General features: G+C 56.8%; 1 protein-coding gene across 2 annotated transcripts in view; it reads right to left on the bottom strand.

Annotated features, from left to right (window-relative positions):
• Positions 1-3,456, bottom strand: part of CLIP2 (CAP-Gly domain containing linker protein 2) — a 75,443-nt gene extending 71,987 nt beyond the window's left edge. The window contains exon 1 of one of the 2 annotated variants that reach the window (XM_060123251.1): positions 3,231-3,456. The gene's annotated coding sequence lies outside the window, so the exon portion shown is untranslated. The remainder of the gene's footprint in view (positions 1-3,230) is intronic. The other variant, XM_060123252.1, reaches the window with a different exon arrangement.
• Positions 3,457-13,495: the final 10,039 nt, after the last annotated feature.

Here is a 13,495-nt window from a genome sequence, read left to right on the forward strand (position 1 = left end):
AGACATGTGTCAGGGCCCTCCCCCCTCTTCCAGCTCAGGGCCAGGCCCGCCCATCAAGCCAGGGTCACTGGTCAGTTTATAAAAGGTGAGGCCTGTCTGGGTAGAGCCTTGCTGGGAAGGCAGGGCACAGCCAGCTGGGGGTGTCTGGACTTTGTACTTGAGCCAATGAGGTGGAGGTGTTTGAGGAAGGCACCGCCAAAACCTCGCTTTCGGAAAATGAACCAGGTAGGCAGGTGGGTGGGGCGGGGGAAGGAAGCAGGTCTCCCAAGCACACAGTAGTGTTTAACGAATGTGCGGAGAGCAAACAGGGAAACCTCTCCACATCTTGATTTCCTCATCTGTAAAATGGAGGCGATGGTACCAAGATATCCACAAACTAATACAGGCACTCAGAGCTTCAAACAGTTCCTGGCAGAGTAAGCGTTCAATATGCATTGGGTTTGTTTGGTTTTTTTAACCTATACGAAGGCTGACATTCTCCCCAAGGGCCACCGGGCAGGTGCTTTGGTCTGAATGTGTCCCCCCTCACCCCGCTTCATAGGTTGAAATCCTAACCCCCCAGGGAGACAGTATTAGGAGGTGGGGCCTTTGGGGGTGATTAGGTCATGAGGGTGCATCCCTCATGAATGGGATTAGTGCCCTTGTAAAAGAGACCCCCAGAGAGCTCCCGAGCCCCTTCCACCACGTGAGGATACAAAAATAAATGCGACTTGGAAGACAGTCCTCACTCAACCATGCTGGCATGCTGCTCTCAGACTTCCAGCCTCCAGAGCTGTGAGAAATAGATGTGTTGTTGATAAGCCCCCCAGTCCTAGTATTTTGTTAGGACAGCTCGGACTAAGATGGCAGGGAACCAGGAGGGGTGAAGAACGCAGCTTCTCTCCTCTGGGTGTTGAAGCAGAAGTAGGGTAGGCGGCATCAAGAGGGCAGGATCAATCTTTAGGGTGGCAAGGCCAGGGAGGAAAGGTCAAGAGAGAACTGTCCCCCACATCGTGGACCAGAGCAGAAGGAGCAAGGATGGCCAGGGTTGTGGGGATGGCGGCCTTCCCATCACCAAGGGAGGCTGGACCAGAGCAGAGAGAACAGCCCAAGGAGGAGGCTGCATTAAAGGAGAGAACAGCAGGGCCTTGGGCAGGGCTAAAGGCAGGACTACCTGACAGTGGACAAACAGCTGGGGAGGGGATGGGCCACTCGTGGGTGTGGATGGAGGCTGGAGGGCCACCTAGTACAGCGGCGACAACAAACACCGGGCATTCTCTCCATCACAGTACACACTTTGCACACATCCATCCATTCAATTCTCTCAATAACCCTAAAAGGTAGATACCTTAAGTATCCTCATTTTATAGATGGGGAAATTCAGGCAGAGAGAGGTGTAGTGACTTGTCTGAGGTAACACAGCAAGTAAGTGGCAGGGCTGAGCTTTGAACCCAGGCTGTCAGGCTCCAGCATCCAAACTCTTAATCGCCAGAGTGTACAGCAGATGCTGAAAAGGGACTAGTGCCTCTGTGGGTGGCACCCCTTGGCATTTCAGGCTCTGCATACAAATTCCAGGCACCTCCTTCCCAGCCTGCTGGCTGCACCTGGGGGCTTACGGGTACACAGTCCTGTGTGCTGAGGGTCCCCCCGGGTCTCCTCCGCCAGACTCTTCTGCCTTTGAAACTCCTCTCCGTCCCATCCCCCTCCACCTGTCCCAGAGCCTGTATCCCAACACCCCTCCCAGGCCAGGCACTGCAGATGCCAGTACATCCAGGGCTTATGGAGAAGGGCATCTAAGGAGCTCCACCTGGGAAAGTAGGAGGGACAGAACAATCCCTTCCAACAACAGAACCTCTCTTGCCTTAAACCTCATGCCCCAGTCACCCAAATCCTTTGCTGCTCCTCTCAGCCACCAGCCACCAGGCCTCCTGCCTCCTCTTCTGACTCCTATCCCCTGCCAATGCTCTTTCCCCTCCCTCAAGCCCCCTTTGGCATCCTGACAGCAAACTTCTACAGTGAGCTCTATCAAGCTCCCTGCTCCACCCCATCCTCCAGGTGTCCCTCCTCTGTGCTCCCAGCTCCCTCATCACTGCACTCGTCAAAGGCTGCTGGGCTGTGCTCCGTGGGAGCAGCGAGGCCCGTCCTGGGGTACCTGTCGGCCCCTGGCAATGCAGGGCCAGGTGACAGCAGCTGGATGAATGAAGAGCTCACTGTTTACATTACAACTGGTTGGGAGTCTTGCCCCACGTGGTACTCCCTGCACCCTCCCCCTCCTCTGCCCACAACCCTAAGCCAGCACCACCCCCACTAGCCTCCCAGGGCATCTTACAGGATGGAGGACAGCCCCCCCCAGTATTGGACTCCCACTTCTCACCCAGAAGGGAGAGGCGGCATCTCAGAGGTTGGGGGATTCGCAGCTGGGTGTGTGACTCCCCACAAGGTGCCCCCTCCTATCCAGGGTGGGGTTGGGACTTGCATGGCAGTGCCCAGTGGGCACCCGCCCCGCCCAGGCCCTGCCTGAAGGACCCAAACGGGCGGGCCCTGGAGACCCAGCGAAGCATCCTCCGCGCGGCCACGGCCCCTCCCTGTGGGGAGGGCAGAAAATGTGCTGCCTCACCAGCCATGAGCGCCAGCTTGGAGGGGGGGCACCCCTGCGGAAAGCCGCCCCACCCCAGTCTCCCTCTAACCCCCTCCGCCATGCACTTCAACCAAGTTGTGCAAAGGGCATTGGCCAGGCGACCCCGGCCAGCGGAGCGGGGGCTCCGTGTCCTCCCAGATCCTGGGGCTGCGTAGCCGCGCCCACCAGGCTCACCCCACCACCACCCTCACCCCACCCCCCTCCGCCGGGCCTGTGAGCCCAGAGCCCCGCGGCGCGTCCAGCCGCCCAGCGCTGCCCTTGGGAGGAGGAACGGGCGGCTCCCCAGTACATGTGCCGAAGCCCTGTTGGGGGCACCGAGGGTGCCGGTGATGCCTTCACCGAGAGGACCCGCAGCCCGGGAAGGGTCCGCCAACACCAGTAGCGCCCCCTCCTCGCCTACAGGCGACGGGGAAGTTGGGGGTGCACCCAGGACCAGCTCCCGCTCACGCCCACCCGCCATCCCCCGACCCTTAGACCTCCCCCACGCCCCGAAAATGCCTGCGGGCCGGCCGCCCCGCTTCGGACCAGGCCGGGGCTACCGCGGCCTCCCGCCTTCCTCCGTCCTTTGTTGCCCATCGAGCCCCCTCCCTCGGGTCCCTCCGGCTGCTCCTACCTTCGCCCTTCCAGCATCAGGTTGAGCGGCGGGTGGCCGGGCACCCGGCCCCCTCCTCTCCCGGCCCGGGCGCCGCGGGGACAGAGGATGCTGCAGCCCCTCCCCGCGCGCCGCTGCCCACCGGCTGCAGCCCCTCCTGGCGCCCGGCGCTCCGCGTTCGCGCTCCGGGCCCGGGCCTCGCGCCGCGCGTGCGGCCGGCCGGGCGGCGGCGGGAAGGCGGGAGGCTCTGACCCTGGCAGCCCCGGCCGCCGCTGACCCTGGCAGCCCCGGCCGCCGCCTGCGCTCCCGGTGGCCGAGCAGAGCGGAGCTGAGGAGGAGCGGAGCGAGCGGCCGGGCTCCAGGAGGGAACAAAAGGGGCCGGCGCTAGGGCGGGCGCGGGAGGGCGGGGCCTGGCGCGGCGGGGGTCAGGCGCGCGCTCGCGCGGCCTCGCGTTTCTCAGGCTGCGGCGCCGCGCCGCAAGGGGGCGGGCGGGCGGAAAATGGAGTGGAGCCTTGTCCACCGCTTCCAGCGGCAGTCAATCGTGGGGCGTCCGAGGCACGCCATCCCCTACCTCAGCTCTGGGCACCTATTCGTGCTTCAGTCGTGTTTGGCGGAAGAGCCTCCTTCAGCCTTGCTCTGCTCACAAGGATGTCCCAGAGCACTGCGAGAGATGGAAGCTCGGGAAGCTGCGAAGAAGGTTGGGGAGGTTCCTGGAGTTTCCGGGAAGGCTTCACAGGGGAGGTGACGTTTGAACTGGACAGGAAGGGATGAGGAGGAGACAGGGTAGCTGACGTGCGAACTCCAGGTCTTACTGAGCTGTCTTGAGGCCAAAACGGGTGGGGACAAATGGCACGGATGTCTTGGTGATTTTCTCCCAACACTAGTTTGGAAAAAGTGGTACCCAGGATACAGATTGAACCCTGCACCATCCTCCCCCGGCAGGAGCTGACTCCTACAATATCAGAGGATTGGGATAGCTACCCGCCTACCCCACATCCCCTACCATCCACCCCCTCCCAGGTAGGTCAAGGGCAGAGGCTAAGTGGCAGTCCAGGGATGAGAAGTAACTGAATCCCAACACCCAAGGTACCTGGCTGTGGTCGGCCTCTGTACCTTTGTTCCCCCTTTTCCCCTTGATGAGCTAACCTCAGTTCCTTTGCCCTTGCTGGTTCCTCGCCACTTTCTCGGTTTGACAAATCCTATTTCCCCTTCAAAGCCCATCTCAAATTCACCTCCATCTCCCACGCATATGGGAATGTGGGTGTGTCGTGGGAGGTGTGGTCTGTACAGTGAGACTGGGGAGGGCAGGCACCAGGCCCAGTCTTATTTATATGCCCTGTGAATAAGTGCACTGCCTGGCCAAGGGTCGACATTCAATGACACTGTTTGAATGGATGAATTTGCTAAGTTGCTACCAACCATCTCTCCACTGGTATCCATAATCTCTGAGAAATGAATGAACCTCTTTTTTTTGGCTGCGCTGCCTGGCATGCAGGATCTCAGTTCCCCGACCAGGGATGGAACCCGTGCCCCCTGCAGTGGAAGCGCGGAGTCTTAACCACTGGACCGCCAGGGAAGTCCTCTTCACCTCTTGAGCTGAGTTTCCCCACTGATAAACTGGAGATAGTGTTTCACTTCAGTTCAGCAAATGGGTCATGATATTGATGATGGAGTGTGGGCACTGGACCAGCCCTGAGGAGGTCTCCGCTGGTCAGGGGAGCCAGACCTGGAGACCAAGGTAGGAGGAGGGTGCAGAGTGAGCCCAGTGGAGAGCAGGCTTCTGGAGGAGGTGTCAACAGGGTGGGAAGGGAGTGGAGAGGGCTGAGCTCGGGGAACATGGAGTGAATTGTTCCATGTGGCTGGGATGGACGGTCTTGATACTGAGACATAAGACCTTAGGCAAAGTGCAGTGGTAAGAATCCAGCTCCATCACCTGCCAGCTCATGGGCAATCCTCTCTGGGCCTCAGTTTCCCCATCTATAAAATGGAGCTAGTGACACACTTACCTCCTAGGGCTGTTATCAAGGTTGAATACGTTAACCTAGGTGAAGTGCTAAGAAAAAATAGTGCCTGCATTCGCAAAATGTGAACTTTGTTTCAAGTGGCTGGGTTAGAAAAGAACTTGAGTGCCTGTTAGGAGTTTGGATTTTCTCCTGTGGGCAATGAGTTCTAACAGGGACTTCTCTCACGGAGAGGAGGAAACACAAAGAGGAAAGGGGCAGGACTTTTGCAGGTTACTCTCCTCTGAAGATTCTGCCTGGGAATTAGTGTGGGGTAGGAAGGGAGCCCAGGATGGCTACAAAGGCCAGGGGGGTCCTGATGACAGAAAGCAGGTAGGACTCAATCAGAAACTACTCAGAAAGTTCTGGGACTTCCCTGGTGGTCCAGTGGTTAAGATTCCGCACTTCCACTACAGGGGCGTGGGTTCGATCCCTGGTCGGGGAAATTCCACATGCCTTGAGGTGTGGCCAAAAAAAAAATTATTAAAAAAAAAAAGGAAAGTTCTCCTGGCAGCCCATGGGAGCAGGCTGAAGCCCTAAGAGACCAGCTGGGAGGCTGGGAGGCTCCAGGCTAGAGCTGGGGGTCTGGAATTCTGTTGGGGAGGGGAGACAGCACAGAAAACAAAGGGAGAGGCCCAGGCCAGGGGTTCTTGTAAGTTTTTAGGGCCACACATGCCTTGGAAACTCTGAAATCCATGGGGACTCTCCCCAGACACATGCAATATGCTTACACACATACACGCATGCACACATGTATGTGCACACGTGTGTGTGCGTGCACACACACACGGAGTTTTGCAGACAGCTTCAGGCAGTTCACAGATCCCTGAAGCCCACCTGGTCTGTACACCCAGGTTCTAGGGCAGGAGAGAGAGCTCAGAACAGACAGGGGGTAAGTGGGGTGTAGCAGAAAGTGTGATTTGCCCGAACTGGGGCAGGGCCGGGGAGGGGGGTTGACCCAGATCAAATGGCACCTGGGCCCTGTGGGCACCTCTCCCTTCTTCAACACCTGAGGCTTCTGGAACCAGGAAACTGGATGAAGTTCCCAGGACACCAGCCCATCAGGGATGGACTAAGAAGCTTCCTTGTTGGAAACAAAACCACCATTTAGTACTGGCCCCTCCTTGTACAGGTGGGGAAACTGAGGTCTAAAGAGAGACAGGGATTTACCCAGGTGCTGCTGTGATGCACCTGAGCTCACCTGTGCCACCTGGCAGGTTCAGTCACCCCTCTCCTGCCCTCCTCCCACCCCGGCCCCCACTGGCCCCCCTCCCTCACTGACAGCCGTTCCCCCCCCCCCAGTTATTCAGAGCAGCAGGGAACACCACAGAGTCCTAGCTTCCCCTCACCTGAATGGTGGACGGAGCTGCAAAGGGGCAACTCACCTGAGAGGTTCTGCCCTTGCTACTGCCAGGCTTGTTCTACGTGAGAGAAGATCCGCTTCTACCTTGCTGAAGCTTCGATTGGGGTTTTCTGCTGTAGATGTGGAGGGTGGAACTGGGCACGATGCCCTGGGCATCAGGCCTGGGGATGGGGGGAGGGGGGAGGCCTGGGGGAGGGGGCTGTCCCCATAGACCTCTCACCCGGCTCTTTTGTCTCCACAGAAAGTGCTGATTTGGCCATCTTCTTGCTGACACTGGCCACGACTGGCAGCCCCACGGGAGGGGGAATTTCATGGGAAGAGCACGTTGGGAACAGCCGGGGGGGTGGGGGGGGCCGGGGCAGCGCTCTCGCGGGGGGCCTGCGGTGGGGCGAGAGGCCTGGCCGCCCTGCAGGTTGCTGCCTCCCTGGGATACTTTTTATTGTATAATTTTTTAGGACCAATAGCACATTCACATGATAGAATATTTTATAGCTTCTGAATTGCTGTTTACAAGGAATTTGTAATAAATAACATGGGAAACACTCCTGGATTTATGTCAAATGAAAAACAAAATGTACATAGGGTACAATCTCAGCCTTGTAAGCCGTCAAGGGGGAAAAATGTAACCGTGGTAGCCTTTGGGTAGGGGGAGCCAATGGGATTTTTCTCTTCCCTTTTCTGTGTTTTCCTACAGGCATGTGTTACTTTTAGAACTAACAAAAGAAATGTAAACCCAAACCCGTGTCTGTTCAAATGGTTGTTTGGATGTTGTGCCTCTGTTAAAAACACACAAAACATTGTTTGGATGTTGTTGTGGCCTTGAGCTGGGAGTGACATCACCATGGAGACAGGAGCTGAGGCCACATCACTCTGAAGGCCACACCCTTACTTTCGAACGCAAGGAAGATGCCTGAGCCCAGTTCTTCCTTCCTCAAGAGGAAGCCGTGCCCCCTCCCTCCGCTTGGTACAGGCTTGATACAGCCCGTACCCAGGCTCGCCGAGTGACCCAAAGCTGGCATTTCTGACTACTTATTACAGAGTAGTTATATGGATTATGGAAATCCACAAAGCCCACCCAGCAGAGAACCAGCCAGGGCTGTTTATGCAGCGCTCGGTCTAGCGACGGAGTCAGATGCAACACTCGCATTTGGCAAAGACGCACAGGCCAGGAGTGGGAGGGCTTCAGAGAGGACCAGAGGGAAGGTTCGGATGTGGGGTTTGTTTTGTTTTTTTAATAAAGTTATTTATTTATTTTTGGCTGTGTTGGGTCTTCGTTGCTGCACACGGGCTTTCTCTAGTTGTGGCGCGCGGGGGCTACTCTTTGTTGCAGTGTGCAGGCTTCTTATTGCGGTAGTTGTGCCTCGCGGGCTCTAGAGCGCAGGCTCAGTAGTTGTGGCGCACGGTCTTAGTTGCTCCGCGGCATGTGGGATCCTCCCGGATCAGGGCTCGAAACCGTGTCCCCTGCATTGGCAGGCGGACTCTCAACCACTGCACCACCAGGGAAGTCCTTGGGTGTGTTTTGATTGGAGGCTGTTGGCTGGGGAGGCTGGAGGCTGGGTAACTAGAGAGGGATGAATATCACCTCTGTGACTGGTGAGGGGAGCGTATCTGGCTTTCGGGGATTGGCCCTAAGCTGGAAGTAGAGGCAAAAAACTCAGGAAGCCGGCAGTTCTTGATCGAACCTTGGCCATTCGGGGCCCATTGCTCCGGGGGTTACCATTTGCCTTCCTGGACTGGAGGTTTCAGGCTGTGAGTCAGTTGTTTTTTATATACGGTCTGCCATTGTCCATTTGTCTATGCAGCCTGTCAGTATCAACTCTTGTGATCCTCACCAAATATTCTACAGCTGGTGGGATTACTATATCATTTTAGAGAAAAGGAAACCGAGTCACGGAGAGGTTAAGAGACGTGCCCAAGGTCACACAGCTTGTGAGTGCAAGGTTAGCCAGGCCCCCGGGGTTCAGAGCCAGGCTCCCTCCGGCCTGTAACGAAAGAGCAGGGAGATAGATGCCACCTTAAACTCCAAGCTGGGCTCTGTTTGCTCCCCGGCTTTATGACCCTGGGCCGGTAACACAGGACTCCTGCCTGCTCCACAGGGCTGCTCGCAAAGTGCCGGTTCCAGGTGTACACTTGAGAGCCTATTGTATACGCTGCATTGATGATTCGCTCCATGCCAGGCACCCTTCTAAGCACCTGAGATTCCGTAAGCTCACGTCATCCTCAGGACGCCCCAGGAACAGGGGCTGTACCCGCCCCATTTACAGGTGAGGTTCTGAATCTCGGCCAGGCTCACAGGCAGGTAGGGAGAAGCACCCTGTGGGATCCAGGCGGCCCGGGGCCAGAGTCCATGTTTTAATCCCTGCATTTCCGGCCTCTCAGATGAAGCAGAGGCTGTGAATACGCATGGGGGGGGCACCTGTGACCCCGGGGTGGCACAAGTCCCCCGCTGGGGCCTGATTGGCGGGGGAAGGAGCTTCTCCTTGGGCGACTCCAACGGGGGGCCTTGGAAATGGGGGACTGTGGAGGGAAGAAGCCACCCCCTGCGTGGATGGACAGCACCCACAGTCACTGAGAATCGGGTGACGTGCGGCTAAGGGCTTTGCTGCTGCCGTGGTTCCCGCTGGGGTGGAAATCTGCCTCTGGGGGTAGAGGCCTTAGGTGCCGGTGCCTGCCACACCCCCGGGGTTACTTCCTCCCTGGGTCCCCAGCTGGGCCACAAGCACCCAGCCTCCTCTCGCCAAGGGAAGCCTCTAGAAGGTGCTACCTGCAGGGCCCCTCTGCAGTCCCTTGCTTTCCAACCGAGGGAAAGAGCCTTCCTTCCCAGCTGCCATCCCTCATTCCTCTCTCCACGTCCCCAAGTTTGCACATCTGTGCATTGCATCATTCGGCCGAGGTGGTAACACGCCCTGGAATCATGTTTATTCCGTCTCTGTGAGCCTCTTGCCCAGGGAGACTGCCAGTGTCCTTCTCCCCAGGATGCCAGCTCTGGCCCCTGCCCCCTCCCGGGCCACCTGCCCCTCACAGGCCGCACCTTCTCCGCAGCCCCCGCCTAAGGGGTCATCTCTTTTGGTTTCGGTCTTTCGGGTCCTTCTGAGAAGTCGCCCCGATCACCAGTCACCCCACCCCACCAGAAACACAAAACTTGAAACTGACAGAAGGTCACCAGTTTGTGATTTGACCATAAAAAGACGCTGGAAAAAAAACAACTGGGCTACCACCGTCATGGCCTGCGAGAAAGGACATTTTAGCACCATAAAAAAGGTAAGAACGTCATTTTGGAATAAAAGACAGCCCTTTGAATGAAGTAAACCTGGCTTTCTGGAAAACGTCCATTCACTTTGCGGCAGATGGAGGTCAAAGTTGGCAGCTGTTCCTGGAATGTTTGGGAACCAGTGTCCTAAGGAGGTTCACGCTGGCCCAGGGCAGTGACGTTCCTGGTCCCACCCCTCCTGGGGCTCTCGGCCACCTTGGTTGCCTGACAGAATTGCGCTGCCTAATCTGGCTTTTCTTAGACCAACCCACACACCCTTCCATCCTCCCCACCCTACCTTCTGGCATGCTCTGAGCTTTGGTGTCATTCCACCCCCAGTGTCTGTGAGCCAGATGTTTGGGGAGAAGCTAGGAGGTCATTTGTCCAACCCCTGTTGCTTTTCAGCAGGAAAGATAAAGTGCGTTAGACAAAGCATCATTAGGAAAACCACCAGCAGCCTCCTTACTCTACAGCTCACCCCTGCAGCTTCATCATTCTTAAACATCCCACAGATGTGGTCCAGGTGTGCATAACATACAACAGTTAGAGCTCACATTCAAAATGTTAGTGTCCCAGCAACAAAACCCCTTTTACTGCTTTTAAATACTTTCACCACTTTTCTGCCCAGTGTGTGGCTACAAAATTGCTTTGAAAAGATGCAGACACGGTTTCTCAGTATAAAGTGATAAGAGCTCTGATGAAGTTGTGGGCAGAGTGATTTGGGCCACATCTAATTCTCAATGCAGCTTCCTGGAAGAGGTGACAGCCCCGATGTGTCTGGAAGGATAAGTGTGGTGCGCAGGCAGAGGGGGCAGCTCACAAGTGATGTTGGGAGGAAACTTGAAGAGCTCAGCCCGCAGAGCACCAGGGAACTGGGACTGAGGTGAGGGTGGAGGGGCAGCCTCAGTCTCCTTGTCCGCAAAATGGGAATGACAGGCTCCACCTCTACCTGCATGGACAGACAGACAGACAGGGTTCAAAGCCTAAGTGCTCTGATGGAGTCATGGTCAGGGTGCCTGGGGCCACGTCTCCCTCTCAGTTGCGGGGCTAAGAAGACAGAGAATTTAGGACAGTGGGGCCGTGTCTGTAAAGCATTGTCTTTTCCTGTTGGTTGGGCAAGAAGAGGCAGAAGCAGCGATGTTGGCTCAGAGTGGGCAGCTCTGATCGAGATTTAGCAGGGAGGCGAGGAGGAGGGGACCAAAATGAACATTGTCCGTGTTTGGCAGGAGGGAGGGCGTCTGTGAATGTCACCAGCGAGCTGGCTCCTCTCCTCCGCCAGCCTGGAGAGCCAAAAGCGGCTCCTGCACAAACCCTCCCTGGGGCTCTGAGAAAGCCACCTAACAACTTCCTGCCTCAGTTTCCCCACCACGCGCCGCTGCTGTTTCTTCTCACGGCCAAGCTCCCCCAACCCTCGCCACAAGGTCCCAGGGCTGGTGCCAGTGCAGGGAGGAGCCCAGGTCCTGCAGCCCCTCCGACGTGCTCCTTCTTCTCCCTGCAACTCCGTCCTCCCAGCCAGCGCCCCGAGCTGAAGTGTCCAGAGGCCCCAGGGCAAGTCAGAGGGGCTGTCAGAAATCAAGAGGGTATCATTGACCAAAGGCTCCCCAGAATTAGCCACCAAAGGGCCTCCATCTGTCAAATCAGGGGGTGCCCGCCTGCCCACACCCAGCCTGCAGCTGCAGTCTCCCCAGGTTTCTTGTCCACAAGGATCTCTGTCTGAGGCCCGGCATGTTGCTCGAGGCCACCCCTCCCCCTCTTGTGCCTGCCAGCTCCCCGCAGGTGAGGGTGCACTGGGTACAGATCACCCTCTAGCCCCTTTGCCCCGGGTTTGGGATCAGCACACTGACCCTGGTCTCCTCCCTGGAGCCTCGTGGAAACACCAAGATCAGAGTCACAGCAAGGCCCCTAGACTGGGGTGGGGGTGAGGGGTGGAGGTGGGGCTGTCTCTAGATCAGGGTGGGAGTAGGGTGGAGGGTCTCTAGGTAAGCGTGGAGGTGGGGGGGTGGGAGTGTCTCTAGATCAGGGTGCAGATGGGCGGGTGGAAAACAATAGAAAAAATATATTGGTCTCTGTCCCCCAGCCCCTGGCACAGAGCTCCTACAATTCTTGCAATTTCCTAAGTGATAAGAGCACTAGGGGCATCTTTTGTGCTGTTCTTTGGTATCTGACCCCCGGTTCCTGACACAGGGCTCCTGAAACCCTTGGAGTTTCCTGGGTGACAAGAGCATCTTCTGTTCTAATGAGCCAGCTCTGGGTGGGCTCCTGGATGGGGGCGCTGGTCACCGGAAAGAACAAACCATGATTAAAGGCTTAGAACTTTCAGCCCCACCCCCGTAATCCTCCAAGAAGGGGTGAGAGGCTGGAAATGGAGTTAATGATCGATGGTGCCTACATGATGAAGCCTCCATAAAAGTCCCCAAAGTATGAGGTTCGGGGAGCTTCTGGGTGGGCGAACACATCCGCATTCCAGGAGGGTGATGCACCCCAGCTCCACGAGGACAGAAGATTCTGCACTTGGGACCCCTCTGGACCTCGGCTATATGTATCTCTTCAACTGGCGGTTCATCTTTATCCTTTACCATATCCTCTGTTATATAATAAACCAGTAAACGTAAGTGTTCCCCTGAGTTCTGTGAGCTGCTCCAGCACATGACTGAACCCAAGGAGGGGTCATGGGAACGTCCAATTTACAGCCAGTTGATCAAAAGCACAGGTGACAACCTGGACTTGTGACTGGCATCTTGGGGGGGTGGGGGGGGTGGGGGACAGTCTCATGGGACTCGGCCCTTAACTTATGGGCCAGATGTTTGGGGAGAAGCTAGGAGTGCTAACTCCAGGTAGAGAGCATCAGAATTGAGTTAAATTGTAGGACCCCTGGGAATTCCCTGGTGGTCCAGTGGTTAGGATTCTGCACTTTCACTGACGAGGGCCCCGGTTCAATCCCTGGTCAGGGAACTAAGATCCTGCAAGCCACGCGGTGTGGAGAAAAAAAAAAAAATTGCAGGACCCCAGCTGGTGTAGCAGAGAACATTGCTTGGTGTGGGGATCCCACACATCTGGTATCAGGAGTTCAGTGAAGTATCGGGTGGGAATAAAGGAGACACATAGGGGGTTTTGCCTACAGTGGGGAGTGTGTAGGTCAGGGTGGGGCTGGGGGGGGTCTTTAGATCAGGGTGGGGCTGTAATCTTGCGCTCTGCTCCCAACTCCCTGTGTGATTTGGGGGCAGAGTTCTTTTTTTTTTTAAATAAATTTATTTATTTTTGGCTGCGTTGGGTCTTCGTTGCTGCGAGCCGACTTTCTCTAGTTGCGGCGAGCTGGGGCTACTCTTCTGTTGCGGTGCGCGGGCTTCTCATTGCGGTGGCTTCTCTTGTTGCCGAGCACAGGCTCTAGGCGCGCGGGCTACAGTAGTTGTGGCATACGGGCTCAGTAGTTGCAGCTCACGGGCTCTAGAGCGCAGGTTCAGTAGTTGTGGCGCATGGGCTTAGTTGCTTCACGGCATGTGGGATCTTCCCAGACCAGGGCTCGAACCCGTGTCCCCTGGATTGGCAGGCGGATTCTCAGGCACTGCACCACCAGGGAAGCCCGGGGTCAGATTTCTGCCCCTACCATCCTGGTCCTTGGTTCATAAGATGGGAATAGGGGTGGGGAGGTGGGTGGTAAATTGCTTTTGGTTTT

The sequence above is a fragment of the Lagenorhynchus albirostris genome, chromosome 15, assembly GCF_949774975.1.
Source record: "Lagenorhynchus albirostris chromosome 15, mLagAlb1.1, whole genome shotgun sequence".
In the NCBI taxonomy this organism is placed as follows: Eukaryota; Metazoa; Chordata; class Mammalia; order Artiodactyla; family Delphinidae; genus Lagenorhynchus; species Lagenorhynchus albirostris.